We start from the raw sequence: 22,053 nt of genomic DNA, 5'->3' as shown, positions 1-22,053 counted from the left end.
AAATGATTAAACATTCATCAATACACCAATCTACTTCAAGAGCCTGAGAATACAGCAGGCAACAGGCACCTGTACAGTGTTTTGCAAGACTGATAGATAAATAATTTGTAGTGTCCTCTAGTCTTCACTCCTTCAGATAAGCTCTTCATTCTCATTCCTCAATTGCTGCAAGTACAAATGAGTGCTCTGGGCAGCCATATATTGATTGTCCAGACAGGATTTCATTAGCCACAGCAGAAGAGAGCTTAGTCTTTCAAAATAAACTGGCTACTCTTTCCAAATGCTTAGGTCGTTAGAAGGTTTTGTAACCAATGCAAAAAGTTATCTCAGAGCTACAGAGCAAGAGAAAACATGCCGCTGTTTGGGTCAAAATAAGGTTCAAGATAAGATTCAAACACTGCGGACAAAATCCAGAAAGCACTTGATGGAAGATGGGAAGAAGGGCTTAACAAATATTCATTAATATGAGTGTGAATCAGGCTAGCTTGTAGTCTGAGCTCACAGGTCAAGCCACAGAATACAGACGCACTTGCTATTCTACAGAGGCTGAGGAGCCCTCTTAAATATTTATCAAAAGACTTTCAGATCGCTTAAAAGAAAACTGATTTTTTTTTAAGTTTCCACATTCTTAGTGCCTATTTCTCATAGATTGTTTTTTGTTGTTGATGTGTTGTGGGGTTTTTTTGCTTTTTTTGGGAGAGGGCGGTCCAATCAGGGGATATTTTCTTTTGGGTGTTTCTTTGCTACCCTCATAAAGGTAATATTACTTTAAAGCCCATTTTGACTCTCTCAGTTTTGCATATTCTGTCTGCTGAGTCTCCATGAAATACAGCAGGATGTAATGAAGCCTATTACCATTTAGAGACAATATTGAGCAGACTAGCAAAAGGTGACAAGTTATCTTTATTGAACAGCTATGTTACTCACTGATGACAATTAAGCTTTATGGATTCATTTGGTGCAATAATATAAAGCACATGGCATGGAACACATGAAGCATATATCTTAGACACAGTTCAGGAAGTCCTTATTATTTTCCTAATAACATTTCAGATAATGTCATGAACAACATTATTAGTAGCATCTTAGAGATGGTACACGTAAATTATTTTGCTATGAATCCTGTGTAGTTATTCTGAAATTCTCCTTACTTTGAAGAAAGAGGAATTCAGAAAATATGGAGGAATGCTATACTGAGTTGATTGCAAGGTGATAGAGTGTTCATGAATACCACCCATTGTGTCAAATGACTCACACATCTGTCAGGTATGCTGCATTAGCCCACAGAAAGCCTTTTGTACAAGTTGTGTCCTATAAAAAAAATATATATATATATATATATATGAAAAAAAAAAAAAAGCTTTGTCTTTTGATGTCAATCATGCTGATGGATAGGCCCAAGGTGTTAATGAGTAAGCTTTAAAAAATATTTATGCTCTGCCAAATCTCTGCATCACGTCAGTAGGCACTAAGCTAGGCAGTTGGAAGCAACAGAATATTTAGAAAGGACAGTTCTACTTCTGACTCATTAAAAAAAAAAAAAAAAAAAAAAAAAAAAAAAAAAGCGAGCGTTTTTAAGCTCTCTCTACCAATTCTCTTGAGCCCTTTGTGTTCTTTTATAAACATGATTTAACAACATTGTATCAGTTTACCTAAAACAGATTAACTCCAAGTGACTTTGATACTTCTTCAGTTACACTTGCCTTTACATTTTGCTAAGTGTAAAGTCTAAAATCAATGAGCCAAAATCTTGAGTTACTCCAGATTTTTTTCTGGGTAACTAAGACAGACATCTTAACACATTCTGTTTAGTACGTGTCATGCAACACTTTCAGTTTTATTCTGCCGTGGAAATAATATAACACAAGAGTCTCTAACTGTGAGATACAAGAATTATCGTTCAGGGGGGAATCAAGTGTGACTTGCAGTTTCTCAGAATCTGAATGCAGAAGAGATTGCTTTGGCTGCCCTATTGGATGTCATCCAGAGTACAGTCCAGTACGTTTCTTTCATTTCTCTCTACCTAAAGCATACCTTCAAAACAAATGCAACATCTTGCTTTCAAAATTACGGATTGTGGTACACTGTCAATAATTTTTTCTGATGATTATTGACTATAACTAAAAATGTTTGTTTGTTTTTTTTCCAATCTTAAGCTATTAAGAAAAATTCTAGAGATTGGATCATTTTTGCTTTTTTTTGCTAACCTAAAAGGAATCTACTCACTATTGCCGATTACATTGGAATTGGGCAAAATGGTGATAATATTTTGTTTTGTGTTAAATGTCTCTTTTTCAGTATAGAATTTCAAATTCTTTCATTTTCACTGATTTGTAGGGTTTGTTTTTTTTTTATTCTCTTAAAAGTTTTCAGGATAAATGGTACTCTTGAAATATAATATTTTTCAATAATTTTCATCCATATCTGAAACTAATGAAAGTAATAACAAAACAGTCACATTTTACATTACATCTGTGCTATATTTAATTCAAAATAAAATAAAATCCTATTCTGCAGATCAGCTAAGCATCTGTATTGCAAAATACACACTGAATAGAGATTCTGATTGCCTTTGATATTTTTTTTTTCATGTAACAAGGTTTCTGTAGTTGTACCTAAAAGAAAATCTCAGCTAAATACAATACTGGCTTCCCTGAAGTTTTCTTATTAGTGAAACTATAAAATATACATGTTGCATATGGTTCAACTGAGTCGTATATGTCATAACATACAGCACTGTTCAGCACAGATATGGTCAGAAAGAAATCACATTTTGTAAGAATTCTTAGAGCTTAATGCAGAAAGATCACTGTCAGAAATAAAAAATAAAATGCTGAAAATAAAACATTTATAAAATAAGTTATTTTTAGATTCTGATGTCTGCAATCTCTGTTAAGCTAAACAATTGAATTATAGGTATTAGAGTCTTTTAAAGTGTAAAAAAATATAAAGGAACTGATTAGAACTGCATATCAAATATTTCCCTTACTTTTGGAAGAATGTTGAAATTTATTGAAAAAAATTCAGCCTGACTTAGGATGAAATAAAATAAAATAAAATAAAAGTCAAAACCCTGAAAACATCTAAAAAAAAACAAACTGGAAAAAAAAAAAAAAAAAAACTCAGCAAGTCTATCACAGTATTTGTTTATTCTATTTCAGTTTTTTTTCTCCTTTTACTATATTTAGCTTACAAGTATAAATAAAGCAGTTCCTGAAACTGGAAATGAGATTTTAATTAAAAATAAAATAAAATAAAATACAGCATTTCACTAACATTAAATTTATTCCTGGAAGATGAAAATAAAAACTATATTTTAAAAAGGTTTTCCTATCAATTGTATCTTGTTTCAGTGAATCATAGTTTTCCAACAACAACCAAAAAAAAGAACACTAAATAAAATTTTCATCCACTCTTCCACAGGCTTCCAATGGAAAAGTTCAGGTTTTCAGTCTCATTTTTGTAATATTAACGACTTTAATATGTTATCAAATGGAGAAGATTAGTTTTTCCTCTGAAGAGCATATGTTAATGCCAAGCCCTGTCTTGATTGACAGCAATGATGATCAAAGATGCCACCTAAATTGCTTCTCTATTCTTATTGCTAGTGTATTTCCCAAAGGACTCAAACTGAAGACTCAAGCTACACACCAGCATTAACAAGACTGAAAGAAGCACTGAAAATGTTTCTGAGCAGATCCTCAACTAGTGAAACCTGGCACTGCTCCACCGACTCCTTGTTTTCACTCCTTCTCCTTCTGTCTCGCTTGTGCTTATGTGTGGGCTGCTGCCCTGCCTTAGACATTTTCTGAGGAACAGGCTCACAGCAAGCAAAGCAGATAGATTAAATAGGTAGAAACTTCTGAGCAACCTACAAGAGATTGAACAACAACCTAAAAATAAAACTAGTTACCAAATGATAGTATTTATTTGTGCCAGAACACTGGGCTAAATTATCAGCTGGTATAAATAAGGATAGGTCTATTGCTGTATGTGGAGCCAGACCAATTGACATCAAATTGCAATCTACTTTTATTGACTCCACAGGAGCTACAACAGCTAATGAGGATCTAGCCCATTTCATTAAGTTAATTAAAATTATGTGCTACACTGTGCATGAGGGTTTTGTTCTGTGTAGAGATGATAAATTTCGCTAAAACTAGAGAGACCTAATTCTCCTCATTGTACCACTGTTGTAAATCATCAATAATACAACTGTAAACATCGTCAACACAAAAATGATAGGGATGAGATCAATATCAGCACAAGAAAAGCATGCATTTCCTAGACTTAAGCAAAAAGACCAGGACTAAACTGCTTTTAAAGGCCTATATTATGAGTCTGTAATATCAACTTATCAGATATCTCAATTTTTTAGGTGTAATGAAAAGAAGGTGTGTGTCTTTGAGAAAATAAAACATTAGAGAAAATAAGAAAGTTTTGATGCACAAAATCTGAACAAATTTTAACTAAAAGTTCTCTGTCACTACACTTTTTATCTTTTTTTTAATCTGATTTTAAAACTAGTTCTTGCACAAATGCATCGTCTGTTTGTCATCATTGTTGTTTAGATATATGACAAATTAAATAAAGTTGAAAGCAACAGTAACAGGAATAATCTATAAGAAAGAAGAAAGCAACATACTCTAAAGGCTAATGCTAGGTATGCTTTCAAAACTATTAAATCCTTTAAAAAAAGAAATAAAGTTGAATGCTGGAAAAGCTAAGTACTTGCTATTTTATTCTTGGATTTGATAGGACCAATGGTGCTCTGCAGTTTAGCCCTTTGTTTAAGAATCCCAGATGAAATTTCAATTTGGCAAGAGGCTCAGCTAGAGTTTCAGTAAGCCGAGTCCCATTGATTCAGTGTTTTTAGTCCAGACTGGGAGAAAAAGGAGGATGTTATATGGTAGACCATGGTCTGAATGGTACAAAGTTCTAGATGTTGAAGTCAGTATCAGCTATTTACCAAAAAGCTGGTTTGGGCTCATTCTAGAAGTCCAAATTACTTTTGGAGGTGCCACTTTTTTTTTTTTTTTTTTTTTTTTAGTGTTCATGGATGGAAATACTTCCGATTTAAATATCTGCTAAACTGCTAGTAAATCTGCCAGATCTCTGCTCATGTGTCTGTCTCTGCAGAGTTGAGAAAATAAGACAAAACCATGCCATCTTTACTACAAGCAACAGTTCCCTGTTTGTTGATGTCACTCACATGGCTTAGTAAGGACTGTTTTCAAAGGCTTGCAGGTCTCTCTCCACAACTAGTACACATGAAAGAGTATTGACTTCTCACTTTACAATCTTTGCAATTCTCCTCAGTTCTTTTCCCTTTCTCTATGAAATTGATTAATTTGTCTCTCTGGAAATAATGTAAATTTTTGCTATATTTCTTTCTACAACAAATGTGCAAAATTTTAGAATTTGAGTGCAGGTGGTCTTATTTGGGTCAATGTTTCTCAAGTGTGTCCCCTGCAAATCTGAAAAGAAGAAAAGCTGGAAATTAGATTGTATAACATGTGTAGACAAAAGATGGCAGAACTAGGGTAGAGATACCATTTGCCTGGAAGAGGTGAAATTCAGCATTGAAAATAAATGGAAGAAACAAAATTTTTCAGCTGTTACAGAGTTCGGGTGTTAAGTGGAGCAAATATGCATCTGTCAGATGCATGTGTAAAATTAATGAGAACAGCCAGGCTTTGTTTCCTTAAGCATCTGGAGTCAATGTTGTGTTATTCCTTGTACCTTGTGCTTTCTCTTCAGATGTCACTCTGTGCCTTGCATCTTCCACCATGACTGGGGTGATCATTTGAAATTCTGTTGTATTAAGCAAAGGTAATCTTTATCCAAGTTAGCATATTTAAACTGTTTTTTATTATTATTATTTTTATTTTTTGCTTTTAATGAATTTCAAATAGTTCGTTGGCTTTCCCATCCCTAAACTTGTTGCTATGTTTATCAGTCCATACTGGTATCACCCCTTCACGGCTCTTTTCAGTGGTGGCCAGTGCCAGGACAAAGGCAATGGGCACAAACTGGAACACAAGAGGTTTCACCTGAACACTGGGAAGCACTTCTTTACTGTGTAGGTGATGAAGCACTGAAATAGTTTGCCCAGAGAGGTTCTGGACTTTCTGTCCTTGGAGATGTTCAAAAGCATGGTCTTGGGCAAACTGTTCTACATGTCCCACATGTCTACATGCTTTGGTAAGGGGGTTGGGACCAGATAACCCCCAGAGATCCCTTCCAACCTCAACCATTCTGTGATTCTGTGATATAAAACTTCAGTGGGCATTTTGGGTATTCCTTTGTTTCATGCAGAATTTCTTAGCATAGTCAGTAAGATGAAGAGAGTAAGTGTGCAAGTTCTACCATCAGCACTGGATGTCTGGAATCGTAATGTGACAAACATGAAATTGTCACCAGAATGAGTGAGTCTCACTTTAAATGTTCCTAAACCAAACATTCATCCTGGCTTGTCTGTTCAAGTGTTCAGGAACTTGAGGTTCTTTCCAGGTGATCAGAAATGCTATAACAGGCAGAGGATAAGGAAATTGCCTCTTACTCATACACAGAAATGCAATTTGACTCTCCAGTTTGCTACTGCTTAAATGAAGAGGTTTCTGTGTCAGAGTTTGAACCTACTAAGTATAGGATATAACTGTTCTGTATGGCAAATGATACACCAATAGGCAAGCTGTATGGCAGAAGGATTGAGTCACTTGGATGGAAAAGATCTATTTGCAGTTGGTCTTGCTGTAGATTCTTAAGAAATCCATAGGAAAGGAAAATCCAGAAAGGCAGATAAGCAGAAGAGAGGGAATATATCAGAGTTCATACCAGCAGAACTGGACATTTTACTCAGAGGAAGTGGAAACAACTTGTTTCATCACAGTATTTTGGTACAAGGGATGGACAGTTGTTGAGTTTCCTTGCATCCAATTCTGTAATAATGACATCAGAAAACTAAACATTATTAATTAAAATAAATCACTCAAAATGATGCTAGGTGTTTTCTTCTAAGGCAAATAAAGTATGCTCCAGTTAATTTGACACTTTTAAATATGAAAATAAATTGAATTTTGAGAAAACTGACTTAGTGATGGGAATAGACTGGATGTGAGGAAATCAGAAATATATGGATAAAGCTATTATAGCCTGACAGACTTCAACTATTGAACAAGATGTCTGATATCTTGTTAGATTAAAAATATTAAATACAACACCAAGCCCAGGTAAGGATTAAGGAGATGGAAAATGCAAAGAATCATACTTTTAAAGGATGTCCCACACAATCAGTGGCCAAATCTGAGAGGTAAAAAAGTCATCAGAAGGCCAAGGGACCTCAATGACAAGAAAATAACCTGCTTCCAAGGTCAGTAATAAGCATGTTGTCAGGTTTTCTCAGAAGAGACAATAAGTCTCCCTACAGCTGTGTACACTATGTCTATTAATCTTTCCCCAAACAACTCCAATTAGTAACCCTTAACAGTAAGCAATGAAGTCTGTATTCATGCTCTTACATAACTTGTATGATTACCATGAATTATAATTATACAATTTAAAATAAAATTGCAGCCCTCACTTTCAAATCAGAATTCTCTGTGCAAGTTATATTTTTATGTACAAGTCCGAAATAATAATATTGGGGTCATAAAAGGTAATTCTAAAAATACATTCACCAAAAGAAATGTTAGCATTGTTATTTGAATGTAAGGAGCTGAATGAGAAAATATCAATGTACAGAGATATAAAGCAGATGACACTATCTTTTGCCAATCTAAAACACAGAGATGGCATCACTGGGAGGTTAATGATACCTAACTAAATGTAAAAAAGCTCAAGAATGTGATACAGAAAAATCACACAGAATTTAGCAAGACCTTATACCATCAATGAAAGTAAAAATTCAATTGTGAATTTAAAATCAGTTGGCCCTTTTGAATAGCACCCAATCTTTAAGAAAGAGAGAGATGAATAAAAACTCAGTATCTCCCAATGAGCAAATGTGGTGACAAAACCTAAGCACGTAACTAACTACAGAGATATGTAGGTAGGAGATATAGTAACATAAAATTATAACATTTGTGCTTTTTATGAGAGGATCTATATGGATCAGTCAGCTGTTTATACCGTGTTAACAGCATCTTAACATTTCTGGTAAGAGCATGTGGGTTTTTTTTATGTTATTTTATTTCTGCACAATTAGTGAGAATCAGACATTCTCATATTTAGTCACACCTTTAAAAGGCTGGGAATTTTGTTTTTCCAGTCACCTATTTCACTTTTCCCTAATGATAGACATATCTTGTTTGTTTGTTTTTTTCCTTTGGAATTTCTATTTAAAATTTTGGTTACACATCCAAACACCCCCATCCCCCCTGATTGATCCAACCTCTCTGATGAATTCCTTTTACTGATGCAGCTGTGTAATACTATAAATATCCTTAACTCAAAAATCAGCCTTGTCCAGAACATTTTGTAACACCTATTCTGTAAGAGAATTCCCTTGATTTTTTGGTAATCCTTGTGGTTCTGCATTCACACTTTCAAAAACTCATAACAGGGAATAATTTACAATGGCATCCCTTAATCAAATGTCAGATTAAGCATATGCTAATGTATTATACTGAATAATAGTAGACACAGCTTATAGAAGAAATGGAAACTAAAAGTAAGGATTGATGAAGAAAAGAAGACAGCACCTTAAGACTACTGAAGAGCAAAGGTTACTTCCCAATGGAAACCATCCCTCCTGAGCTGGTATGTGCCTGCAGAAAATAAAGAAAAGAAAAATTATTATTAATGAGGCCTCCATGAGAGAATCATATTTGCAGGCATTAAGAAATCACCCAGCAGAGAAGAAAAGCATGAAGTGATTCCAAACAAATGAAGGCTGAGCTGTATTCAGCTGCGCTATCTCTTCCTGAGGAGGAAGAGACAACCTTGGAGCAAACAGAGTGTTTGTCAGTCATCAGGACTTTAATGGAAAGAAATCTCTGTAAGACTTTTTTGCAATAACCAGAGAAAGATGAACTTTATTTAGACCTGACAGGCATGTAGGTTTGATCCAGACTGTCTAGGTTACAGGGTGTTTCTCAGGAGGGGTTTTAGTGTAACGTGAACCAGTTATGTACAGGTCAAAACAGGTGCTGCACAGTTTATGAATACCTCTTTCCACTATATATGTATTTTCAGGTAACACCCAGCTTCCCTGGCACTTTTGGACCATGTAACTACCCAGAAACTGCAATTAGGATCTTAGCATAGTAGTATATATCCCTACCAAAGATTTTGTAAGTTTTCAGATAGGAGTGAGGTAGGGTCACACTGCTAAATTTGACAAATCTTAGTGCATCATGCAGCACACCAGGAACAGTCCCAGAAGTTGCTGGGAATGCACTCACGTCACAAAACAGTTCCTTCTTTGCTTTTTTTGCCCTGTATGCTACTCAGTTAATTCAGGAATGAATGATGGCTCTCCCCCTTTCCCTTCCTTCCTCTCTCCCACCCACTTTGCCTTCGCTTCCTGATGGGGAGATGCGTAGTCTCTTGAATCATAGCTACCCTATACGAACACTGTCAGATTCTGTGGACAAAAATAGAACCTCGTAAATTGTGTATGTGTAAGAGGGGGGCTGAATCATTACTGATTTCAGTAGGTATGGGAACTTGTAGCCTATAAACCCTAATAGTTTTTTCCTCAGTCTAGTGTTCTTGGTATTATTCATATACACACAAGTTTTCATTAAAAGATCTACTTATTTCAAGAAATTTTTAGGACTTGTAATGACCTCCCCACAGTCATGCCTTCACATTAATCTTCAGAAGAACTTTGGGAGCTCATATCTCTGAAGATGCTTCATTTCACCAAACTTCCATACCTTTCTTAGACTTTTCATCTCAACCTAATCTTTACCTTTCCCATGGCTTTTCTGAGATCCTTAGGTTGTTTCCTGTTTCTCACTGACTCTAAACCCTTATTTTTTCTTCTTTTCCAAACCGTCCCTTGTCTTTCTCTCCTACAGAGCCACTGTGAGCACAAACAAGGCATCTATTAACCTAACATTTTATTTTTATTTTATTTTTGCTACTGCTGTACAGCATCAGATAACCTTAGTGATTCAAAGAACTCATAGCATTACCAGCATACAGCTGCCCAAAAGATTTAACCGACAAATTTCTTCCAAAATCCTTTGATTCCTCCCCATGGTAGCCTCAAATCTAGTGATATGATTAGTTTGAGAAAACTTGAACAGACAATATCAAGTAAGGATACAGGAATTAATACCTGCTCTATTAAGTTAAGAGAATAGCTTTATTGTAAAGTACAAAAGGGTATTGGTTGCTATTTTAATCTGTTACTGCGAATGTGGTTTGCAGTTAGGAATATTCATTTCAGGAAGATAAACTTCTGAGAGCTCATATTCAAATTGTTCCGTGTGTCCTTCCCACTGCTTTGATTCTTCTCTATAGCAGAATCACAAGGTAAACATTCATAATCAGATTACATGGTCCAATGATTCTGAATATTACCTGATTATTTCACTTCCCAGACTCAGAGTACACAATGACATTCTTCAAAATTAATTGAGAAGTACAAATAGACAGTCGGTAATACTTGGGGGTAGGGAGAATCCCTTTACTGGAAAAATCCTGGAAAATAATTTTCTGAAAGACATGTCAGAACAATATGGTTGCCCCTCAGACATCAAGGAATAAAAACACTGACTATACCTTGATGTTTTAACATGTGCAGTTAACACATACTGCAGGAACACTCTGGATCAAAAATAATTCTTAGTTTCTGAATAGGTTCATGAGCATTGTAATTGTTCTGGTTATAAAAAGATACACTGGAGATGATGTTCAGGCATTTAAGACACTGGGATGAAAAGCTTAAAATGTTGTGAATTTCTATTCTCAACTTTACCTGAAATCTCTTGCATTGCTTCAGACAGACTGGTAATGCATGCGATGTTGTATTACAATGAATTTTACAGGACAGGGCAATTAAGTTTGTAAATAAACTACATCTTAGTAAGAAAAGTAAATTTAAAATGTTATGGCATGCAATTGACTGGAAGGAGCACTGGCATCAAGGTCAAGAGAAAATGATACTCCAAAACTGGAATGTTAATGAAAAATTCAATGAAATCTAGAAAGGAAAAGTCTAAATCACTAAACGTTGGAGCTTTTCCTCATTTGCACTTAGGAAATGACACAAAATAAGCTTTGGTAGTGTACTACACAGGAATATAAACTAGATGTAAGAGTGGCCCTTAACCCTTGCTTTAAAAACACACTTTTGCATTCCAGGGAAAAATACTGAGTAATTTCTGCCTCTGTAACTTTGAAGTCTCCATTTTTGAGAAACATAAAATGTATATTAATTAGACTAATATCAGAAGAAAATTTCTAATTCAGGCCTGAGGCAAATAAGTGTCATTTCATTTCTGCCAATGGACTGTTTTGAAACTGGTGTACTGTTATTTTTATAGACTATCAAGATAATTTCTGAGCACACTAAATTAAGTGGTGAATACATTCCTAACAAAATGTTCTCTTTGAAAACTTCCATTGAAATACAAGGTGTAGGCAGCTCATACTGCTAGGTGAATGTGATATGAATTACTTTAAGAAGATATAGTGACTCCAAAATTATCATCAATTAGAGTTGCCGAATTAAGTAAGAAAAAATAACGGACAAGATATGGAGGTGGGAGTTATAAAGATATAGATACTACTAAAAATACAGGCAAAGCTGTAAAAGCATCATGACACAGTACCTAATGATTTGCTTATTATTCAACATCTATTAAAATGCCAGCTTTTTAAGAACTTATATTCTCTTTGTTTCCTAGATCTAATGGTTCGTAATTTTTTTCCTGCTGGTTCCAGTACTGGATAGCTTCAATTAATGCTGAGTTTTCAATGTGATTGTGCTAAAACATCTATTGTACAGTAAGTTACTGATTCACAAATGGTATCTTATTTATATGTATACTGACTGTATATGTGTTGTCAACCTAAAACAAATATGTTAGAATCTATCCATTTAAACCTCTCTTGAAGATTTGGAACTAATCAAATCCACAACAGTCAGTGTTTTTATTACTTGTCCAGGCTTCTTCATAAGAGTTCATCATGCCTTTTATTGTGTTACACTTTGCTAAAAACAAACATAAATTTGGGCTTTTTTTGAGTGGTTCTACATTTCAAGATACTTTCTTTGCTATAAAAAAAATCTTTTAGGGAAAATATATACATATATATATCAGCATATATATATATATATCAACAGTTTGTTTGTAGTAAACACCTTATTGTTTAGCACCACTTGAAGAGATTTTAAAACACTTAACCGGAGACTTGAAATAAACTATATGCCCAGTCTCAGTATTTGATACAGCAAGCTTCTTGGGGCAGAGACCATCAGAAGATTTTATTTGTACATAGTGTTTAGCACAGTGAGACCCCTGTTTTTGATGGCAGCCCCTGAGTGCTAGAGTAATAGAAATAATAAACGATAATAATCATAAAGACTGCCTATTAACTTAACAGGCATTTTTTGAAATAATGAATCATCAAGAAAACTATTTTTTTTCCCAATAAGCAATTCAGCCATTTCCTCTCATCACAGATAATATACATCTCTCTTCTTTGCTGTTTGCAGAAAATCTGTGGTTGTGCTGTGTCTTCTTATGAGAAAATTGGTTCATGAAATGGAACAATTTTTCTCAGACTCATGATTTCTTCTTTATTGAGGGCCAAATTGATCCTGTGTTCAATTGCCCAAGTCTGGGACAGCAAGCAGTTACTGCACCTCCAGAGCAACCCAGGGAAGAAATTGTGACTCAGAGACTTCCAATCCCTTTCTCGGTCTCAGTTGCCTACTTGCTCCAGAAAGTAACCTGCAAATGCTCTATAGTATAGACTATTTACCACCCCTGCCAGATCAGCTCAGCTAACTGCCATGTTGAGGGGTGAGAGCCAAGATTACATTCACACCCTGCTCATGTGTGCAGAGGACATGAAAAGGAAAAGAGTTCTAGCTGAAAAGACTATATTACCTGTCCTGTGGTGAACTCAAATTCTGTGAAGGCCATGTGTACACGTAGTACTTCAGTAAGGACAGATAAATCTAGGCATCAGTCTGACCCATCATTATCATTTAATGGCATGTGACTAAGAAAACAAAATCCCCAAAAGTGGAAAAGTCATATCCTTCCTCTACCTGATCAAAATAATACTAAAGGGTATTCCATTATGTTTTTTTTTTGTTTGTTTAATTTGTCTTGACTTGAGTCAACAACTAATTTAATCTCAGAAAACCTTATGGCCCACATATGGGACTTAGGCATATGTAGGTCTTAAGCATACAGTGTTATGTTGGCATGCCTGGCATGTTTCAGTGACAATATTCTATGGAGAAGTGTTAATGTTTATAGCCTCTATTTCTGAGACTTTAAAGTTGCCAGTGGCAACTGAAGTGTCTTTGATTGCCTTTATTTGCTGTGTGGTTTCATATTAATGACTAAATAAAATAGCCAGATGATTTGAGCTCTCAAAAAAATCACCTTTGATTCTGGATCAAAGACATGTTTAACAATATCCACAGTCCTCATGCGTCCACACCACACAATTTGATGTACTCATCATCAATCATATGCCTTATGATTAATTTGAGTCTTTATGAGTAATGTCTATCACCGCAGTCCTGGCATGAATAATTATTGTTCTGCACCCTGCTGAGATAACTCATTTCTGACAAGGATCTGCAGTTTGATATCTGCACAAAAAGAAAGATGAAATGGGAATAGTTTATTAGAATGGCATAGACTGTCCATAATTCTTGTAATAAACTTTTTTACATCCTAGGAATTGATAGTGACTTCAAAGAAAAACATGTGAAACAGACCTCAATAACTTGGAGGTATCATCTTTGTAATTACCCCTGGATCTTTCTAACAACATGGGGAATCTGTATATCAAAAATAGTCATGGGAGTTTAAGAGCCTGCTGATTTTCTTCAGACTTGTACTGCAAATAGAAATCACAGTCAGAAACAAAGCCAGGTCATTCAGAGGAAAACAGGATAACATAGGCAAGATCAAAACAAGCCTGAATTTAAAACACACACACACACACAAATCCTGTTTAGTATAGAGTCTGATCACGGAAGAAAAAGAATAGACAACAAGACAGACATGCAGGAGCTAGAAAGCTAGTGAGCACAGCTGGCTCCTGCAAACCCAAGTCCAAAGTGTGACCCACATGGGCAAAAAATACCTTTGCCAGCAATTGTCCTTTGCCAGAGCTGCAGTTTCAGTCCCGTCAAGAGGTTTCACCCTTGTGTGTCATCAACAAGTTCTCCCTTTGGGAACATCAATGGTGCTGATTTGAGCAACAGCTCTGGTGAGAACAGCACCATGGCTTACATACTGAAGAGTGTGAGCGAGTTGACACAGGACGCTGCATGCATCTATCATTAAGTCAAACAGGACCCAAAACTGAGGTTCTCCATCTTTCAGGCAGGTGTTCGAGACACTAGATAGCTATTTCTGCTCTAACTCGAAGAACATTTAAGTATGACATGTGAAATGAAAAAGAACTAACAGAAGAGACTGAGAACTTCTCAATTTCAAAATACCCTACAGTCTGGCAATTGAGTTTCTTCTTACCAACGAAATGAAAAAGACTTATATTTTCTAGTCTTCCAACAGCAAAAGAGGAATTTGAGTCCAGGTTTCCCACAGGCTGTATGAGAGCCCTTACTAGTGTGCAAGTGAGTAAAGCAGACAGTGCCTTCTGCTGTGTGAATCTAGGTTTTGAAGCCATAACAAGACATTCTGGCAGTGGGGGCAGGATGTCAGTTTAATACCATCCTGCCTTCTCTCCACATGTAACGAAAGTATAGCAAAAAATAAGTGGCAAAAGCTTCTTACCTTTACTATCACATAAATGGCTACTCAGAAAGTCAGCATATGGTCTTCTTGCCCTAGCCTTGCTATAGTTCTAGTTTTCTTTTTTTTTTTTCCTTTTTCTCTCCCAACTAAAACTGCAGTTCATCAGTTCTTCTAAAACTTGAATAGACCAAGCTGTTTTAAACACATCCTCTAGTGATTCAGCCTTAGTATCATGGCTCTGATACAAATTCTGCCTACAACTGTTAAGGAAAGACAGTTTCCTTCTTTCTTGGCTTGTCTCTACAACAGCATCCCTTCCCCCAAAAAACACTGCCTACTTCAGCCTTCTTCTTTTCTAAGATGTGAACTTTTATACTAGACTTAGCTCTTAATTTCATATCTTGAAAAAATAATCCTGTTGTCTTTCAAGCAATAAACAGGTATCCTGCTTGCAGTTACTATCGTATCCACAGGTTCATCTAAAAAATCTCATATACCTCCTGTGGGGACATACTTTCTATGTCACACTTGCACTTCTGACTGATCAGACACACTTCCAACTGATTTCCCTAATAGCTTCCATTAGTTTAATTGCATGTACTAGTATTGTTAGTATAAAATCAGCATCTGTATTATTTTATTATACATTATATAGGTATTTTTTCCTTATACTTCACATAAAGGTAAGCAAAACTACAGCTGCCATCCTGAATTTACAGAATCTGGAACAGCAGCACGCAGTAGGGGCTGTTCCTTTGGTCTTGGCAGAGCACCAGTACTGAGCCATAGAGATGAACCATTATACATATAGGCGGATTTTTTTCATTCCTCCTAGAAAGTTTTAGAAACATAACAAAAACAAGTATTTATTCCTTGTTTTAACACCCTTCCATGACTTATCAAATAAGTGACTCAAAATGAACAGCAAAGTTGTCTATAATATTTTGTAATATATTGGTAGTGTTTAATGTCAAAAAACACCAACAGGTCACTTGATCTGTTCTTTGTACCTCACAGCCCAATAAAAGTACATTTGCATTGAGGCAATTACTTTTGCAATTAGACGACTCCCTGCAACAATTTGCATGAATCATCCTCACTGTTAAATATATCTTCTCCTTTCTGAATTGAATTTCTCTGACTTCAGCTTCTAATCACTGATTTTGCCATTGCTTTCTCAGATTTCCCTTCACTCAGTGAAATTATTAACACTAAAATTCACTGCTCAATTTTCTTATTGATAAGTATGGTCTATCATTTTCTCTTATTCTTTACTGCCCAGCACTTGCTCCATCTCTTTAATCCTGCTGGTGTCTCTTTCTTGTATTTAAACAACTCTCTTTCTATAAATGGCAATGCTGCTTCCATATTGCCATTGCTAATATTTTAACTGATCAAACTGCACTTGCCTTTTCTCATCTGTTCAGGCCAGTGATTATGTTGTGATTAGCTGGATCTTCCTTACCATCACAATAATCCATCAAACATGAGAATCCAATCCTCATTTTACTACCTCCCACCCACTCACAGCTCAAAATAACCTGGATTTGATAAGCTTCCAAGTGCCCTGCAAGAATGAGAAAGAACTTCTAAGCAAGGTTCAAGAAATACTCATCATAGTGGTGAAGGGGTAAAAATGAGTAACTCAAGATGTTTAGTTCATTGGATTTCTGCCGGAACAAGTTACTGAAATGGTGATTTTTGTAGAAACAGTGTTACATTGCACAACAGTGAAGTGGTAAGTTACTTTCTTAAATAGTTTTACATCCAAGTAAAGTGAAAAGAAAAAAGATTTACAAAGTAGCACTAGAGAATTAGGCTTAATTTGAGTTATGATTCTTTTATAGCAGAGAATTTTCTGATGAATTTTCTATGATTTAAATGGTTTAGATTTTTTTAGTTTTTATTTTACCCATGTATATACATCCTTTGGCTTTTTTACCAAAAATTTTCTATGACATTTTTCTTTAATGTTTGTTCACTGCATGGACAAGGGAATGACTATGGTGCATTTAATAAAATATTAAATTCAAATTTTAGGAGACTGAAAAAGCAAACAGTTTTCAATTCCCAAATCATGAATATCAACATCACAACTTGCTTCACAGTGTCAAGGTTGAGTTCAAAAAGCAGACGAAGATTCCCATCCCATGAATAAATTACTATTTTGAATTGAAGAAAGAAGAGGAATCATCACTGGGTTGCCAGTTCAATAATCCCATATCACACCATTGTGTTTGAAGTCAGAAAGTAGTAGTGATGTTTTTGAAATAGGTATGCACGTTTTTTACAAGATCACTAATTATTACAATTCCAAATATGTTTGATATTTTTTATTTAGAAATAAAATGTTAAGACAAAAAATATAAACAACATCATCAAAGTATTTTTTATCATACGTTTTCATATGTTAATCAAAAATGCACTAGTATTGTTTTTTGTATACTTGTAGTAGTTGTATTTTCAGTCTCCTGAATTATTGTGTAGTTTCTAGCCACTAGCAAACATAAGGTAACTTCATGTAGAAAGTCTGATCAAGCTGGGTGATAGAGAAGTAAAAGGCAAGTGACTTCTCTCTTCTTAAGAAGAATGTCATGCATGTGGAAGATTCTATTGAGGTGCATACAGGAAAGGAGAACTGGGACAACCCTAAATAAGCCCAACCTAACAGCAAATGATACTTTAATTTCTTTGTTATAAGACTATTTCTTTCCATATAATTTTAAGATTCCAAGGGAGGTTCCTAAGAAGAGTTTAAACTGTCTAAATCATGAAATATTGTTGTACCAGAATTCTGTGCTGCAAAAAGCCCCCTAGGGTTTACCTTTGCTCCCATTACTCCTGGATGTTCGTAGAAAAGAGAAGTGAGCATACAGACAGGAGGGAGAGATGGTAATATCCAGCCAGGACAGTGAGCTGGATACGTGAAAGTCCAAGATCTTGGGACATCTCACAGTGTTCACTTGTCTTACAGTCTGGACATAGCCTCAATTTAGCTTCCCTTCACAGCCAAGAAAGAAATAGGAGTACCCAGAAGAGTTATTCTGATCTGGTCTACCTCTGTTTCAGTTCCTGGAAAACCTGCAGCAGTAAAGGGAATTTGTCCTTTGCCTTTCAAAAGTGATTGCTACTTTGATGTAAGAACAGATGGCAATTTCTTTCATTATAAAATAAAACTAAAATATGCATGTGTGTGTGAATGCATATATGCGTTTAATTACATAAGTATATCTATATAAATATAGATTCATACAATGTATTAAATAGAATATAGAGGACTGTTCAGACACTAGTACCTTCTAGCTAAAAATATGAGGAGGAAATTTTGAAGGTTTCAACAAACAAACAAGTCCTTTGGAAAACTGTACTTATGGTAGTATATTATTTGACATTAAAAATTTATCTCTTGGAGGTAGCATATTTATATATTTAAAATATAAAAAATATATATATTAAAGATTTTTAATCATTCTAATGAGAATTTGTATGTTCAACTTATTTTCAGAAAAACTAACAAGCCTAAAAATCCAAAGTTTGTTGCAATGTTAACTGTAGCTTCTTAAAAGTGCAGTCTCTGAACTGTAGGAATGGTAACTGAAGCTGAATTTCAGGGATGTACTGATTTTTTTTCACTTCTTGCTCTAAACTGGCAACATTCCATGTCTATTGATGGTCAGTAGTAAACACAGAAGAAATCTTAGAAGTTGCTAAACACTGTAATTGAAACATGTGCAGTCAGATCAGAGTAAAAGAAATCCAACACTAATGAATTTAACCTGAGTTCATTCCAGGCTTGTAACTTTCAGTCCAGCCCCGTCTCTCTCTTGCTGTGGAAGGACTTGGCATCTAGTAATTCCCTTCTTGTAGTGATCTGTACACCCCTAGCTGGGTACCCACAAGTTCAAGAGAAAGGTCAAAAAGAAAAAAAAAGTATATTGGAAGCATCCTGCACTCTGAATTTTCAAGAAAGCATATGTTAGAGCAGAGGCCTGCTGTGCAATATGAGCTTTCAAGGGACAAGGTCAGGTAGATCATTGAGTCAAACCAAAAAAAACAATTCCAAAATCCCTTACGAGGTATGCTCTTTTCATTTATTACTGTATATTTTCTTTCATCTCTCCCTATTTTCCTCTTTGTCCTTATTTCTGAGAAGCATTTAATCCTAAAATAATGTGTAACAGATGAGCATTGAAGAAAACTGAATTTGTTTTTCAAATGAATCTTGTGAGGATTCAGTAACTGCTTCAAAAGAAATCACTATTAATTGATCTGTATGATACTACAAGGTTTGATACTTTCTTTTGCAGTTCTCTTGTTCTTCACCTACAGTTTAGTATTTTAAGGTCTCAACACCTACACCTTTTAATTTTGCTATGAAATGTTCTGCAACTTCACTTTTCTGTTATCGCTTTGTGTTTTGCAGGCAAAGTATTGATTTAATTTACAAGCATTCCAGTTTTCTACAGCTACAGTTCTTCATTTTTCATCTTTTTTATATTAATGTCTAAATCTCTAGAAAATTGAAATGCCACACTAGTAATACCTGCTTCTACTTAATATGTCAAAAATGTAGTTTTATAACTGAGTATAAAAAGACATTCAGATTATTGACATTTAACTGTAAAGAATATGAGACTGCCATTATTTACAAGTGGTTTATTACTTTCTTTTATGAATAGGTTTAAAGAACTTTGTTAATTATATGCTGTATGAGTGAAAAAAAAAATCTCTACTTATACATTTTAAATGCCTCTTTTTCTATATAATTACCTTTAAAGTAAGATGAGCATTGCTGCTTTGCATTAAATTTATACTCTGATATGTTCTCTGAATACGCTATAAATGCAGAGGTTCTTACTTTCTTAATAGAATTTCACTTTTCTCATCTAGAGTTTCAATATTTCAGGGGTCTTTTCATTTGATTATACATGCAAATCACTTGGGAGACCTAATACACTTATCTAAAAATTACTCATTCCTGTATAACGAATTTAACAATTTCATCTACAGTGAACAAGACTTTCAAAACTGTTTCGAGTATCTCTGAAGAATTGCTGTCTTTCTTGTACAGAGCCCTACAGATACTGCCATCCAGCTTTAATGCAACCAATGCACTGTAAGGTCACAGACAGATTAATGTTTTTGTCAAATACAAAGTTTAAACTGCTTTTTGAGTATTTCCCACTTTCTGTTTTGGGGGTTCATGTGTAATGGGGCTGATTCCCGTACATTAAACTGAACAAAATGCCATCGGGCAAGTACTACTATCAAGGCAATGCTGTGACTCTTCATTCTGCCTCTGCTATAAAGGGTGATAAAATATTTCACCAGTTTCTCTTGTGCAACAAGATGCCCAGATGAGGTAAGATACAGGTTATGAGTAGGGTGATATCAAACAACTGGTGGAAAAGTCACCAATTTAGTAAGGAAGACAGCATTTTGGTAGGATTGCCAAAAAGAACTAAGGCACTAAGTAGTTTTATTAAAGGTTTGGGAAATTAATTCAGTTTCAGATTAAAAGTAACAAGCACAAGCATTACATAAATGTCTGATTATTACCATTGTGCAAATGGCTGCATATAATGTAAGATTATATTTAAAACAATCACCCATGTCTTGAGAAATATTTTCTGTCCACATTATTAGTGAACCTACGCACTATGTAAGATAATCCTCAGAGTAAGAATAATTCTATCACAAATTGATGAAAGCCAAACTGTGAGAAAACTATGGGTAACTACATTTAAGATGTTAAAGCTCTGGAACAGAAAAATACAAGAAAAGTGCTAAAGAGTAAAACTTACTAGTTCATGTGATCTTGGAATTTTTTCAACTGAAGTACCACAGAAGTTGAAAAGTATTTCAAAGGAGTTTAATGCAATAATAATATAGTAACAAATTTAAACAAGTAATATAGTTAAGGCAAAAATCTGAAGATAGTTCCAGACTGTAAAAAAAAAAAAAAAAAAAAAAAAAAAATTATTAAGAATGGCTAGATCTAAAAAGCCTTAGGCAGGAAATTGTTTGGGGCTCAAAATACGGGAAAACAGGAAATAACAATTTAATTGACATTTCTATGTATATTTTTTGTGTGACTCTCATAGAATATTGCATTATTTTTTAATTGTGTTATTTCTAGAGTTCTCAAGTTATGTGAGTTACCTTCTTCTTCTTTCAAAAATTTCTTTGGAAAAAAGAATTTTCAAATTCCATCTGTTAAAAATAACCTTAAAACATTTTAAAAACATTTCATAAATGATATAAGTTTTTTAAAAAGCAAATCCATATATTTTATTTTTATAGATGTATATATCACATATATATATTTATTTCATTATTGTAAGAAAAATTGATGATAGTCTGTGGTTCATGATTTCGGGAAAGATGAGTTGATCACACTGACATTTTAAAGTCAACTAGATAACTTCTTTCCATCTCAGTCTACTTGTCTCACACATGAACACTACTACAAAAGAATACAAAAACAAGAAAGCGTCCATTCTTGATTTTTGGAAAATAAGTGTGTATAAAAAGATATGATATGAGGATCAGTTGTATTCCATATTCCCAATCTTATAAATTCAAACTAAGCCATGAACAGGGAGAGGAGAGTAATGAAAAATTCAAATCCAGGAGAGAATATTGATTTGGGGCTCTATATTTTACTAGCTACTTAAAAAAATGATTTTCCTTATTGACAAAAAGTTTAAAACAGATAGACCTCTATACCACTGTATATGCTGTTAACTGGTTCTTTTGCTTTCTCTGTAGCATATTTCAAGAGTATTGAAGCTACAGTATATGGAAGTAGTTCCAGTTAGTCCATGCCTCCAGCTTCCAGCTATGTTCTTTGTTACTTCTCTATTATTACTTTTCCTCATGTCATATTACACACTAATGGCACAATAGCTGCTGCACTTGTCAAATATACTGTCTTAGTAAATTGTAAGAATGTAAATTGTTCATATTTGCCTCTGTAAAATAATAAACCCTTGCTTAGCAAAACCAGATTCAGTGATTTTATCTTAGAAATATTCAATAAGATAAAGGTTTAACTTCTAATATATTTATGAATACATATATTATACAGGAGAACATACTCATTTTCAACAGAAAGCCTCAGAGAAAAGCAAATGTTCCATTAAAT

The 22,053-nt window shown here is 34.6% G+C and overlaps 2 long non-coding RNA genes across 2 annotated transcripts in view; one reads left to right on the top strand and one right to left on the bottom strand.

Moving 5' to 3' along the window:
* LOC118167729 overlaps nt 1-22,053 on the bottom strand; it is a 70,011-nt gene that overhangs the window by 19,996 nt on the left and 27,962 nt on the right. Inside the window, exon 2 of the long non-coding RNA XR_004751244.1 lies at nt 8,703-8,768. This is a non-coding gene — a long non-coding RNA (uncharacterized LOC118167729). The remainder of the gene's footprint in view (nt 1-8,702; nt 8,769-22,053) is intronic.
* Nucleotides 1,935-21,911, top strand: LOC118167730. Its single transcript, XR_004751245.1, has 4 exons — nt 1,935-1,998; nt 18,698-18,982; nt 19,917-20,022; nt 21,678-21,911. It is a non-coding gene; the product is annotated as an uncharacterized LOC118167730 (long non-coding RNA).

Source organism: Oxyura jamaicensis, chromosome 5 (genome assembly GCF_011077185.1).
Source record: "Oxyura jamaicensis isolate SHBP4307 breed ruddy duck chromosome 5, BPBGC_Ojam_1.0, whole genome shotgun sequence".
Taxonomy (NCBI): domain Eukaryota; kingdom Metazoa; phylum Chordata; class Aves; order Anseriformes; family Anatidae; genus Oxyura; species Oxyura jamaicensis.
Note: the sequence above shows the minus strand (reverse complement) of the source record. Positions and strands in the feature narration are given on the sequence as shown.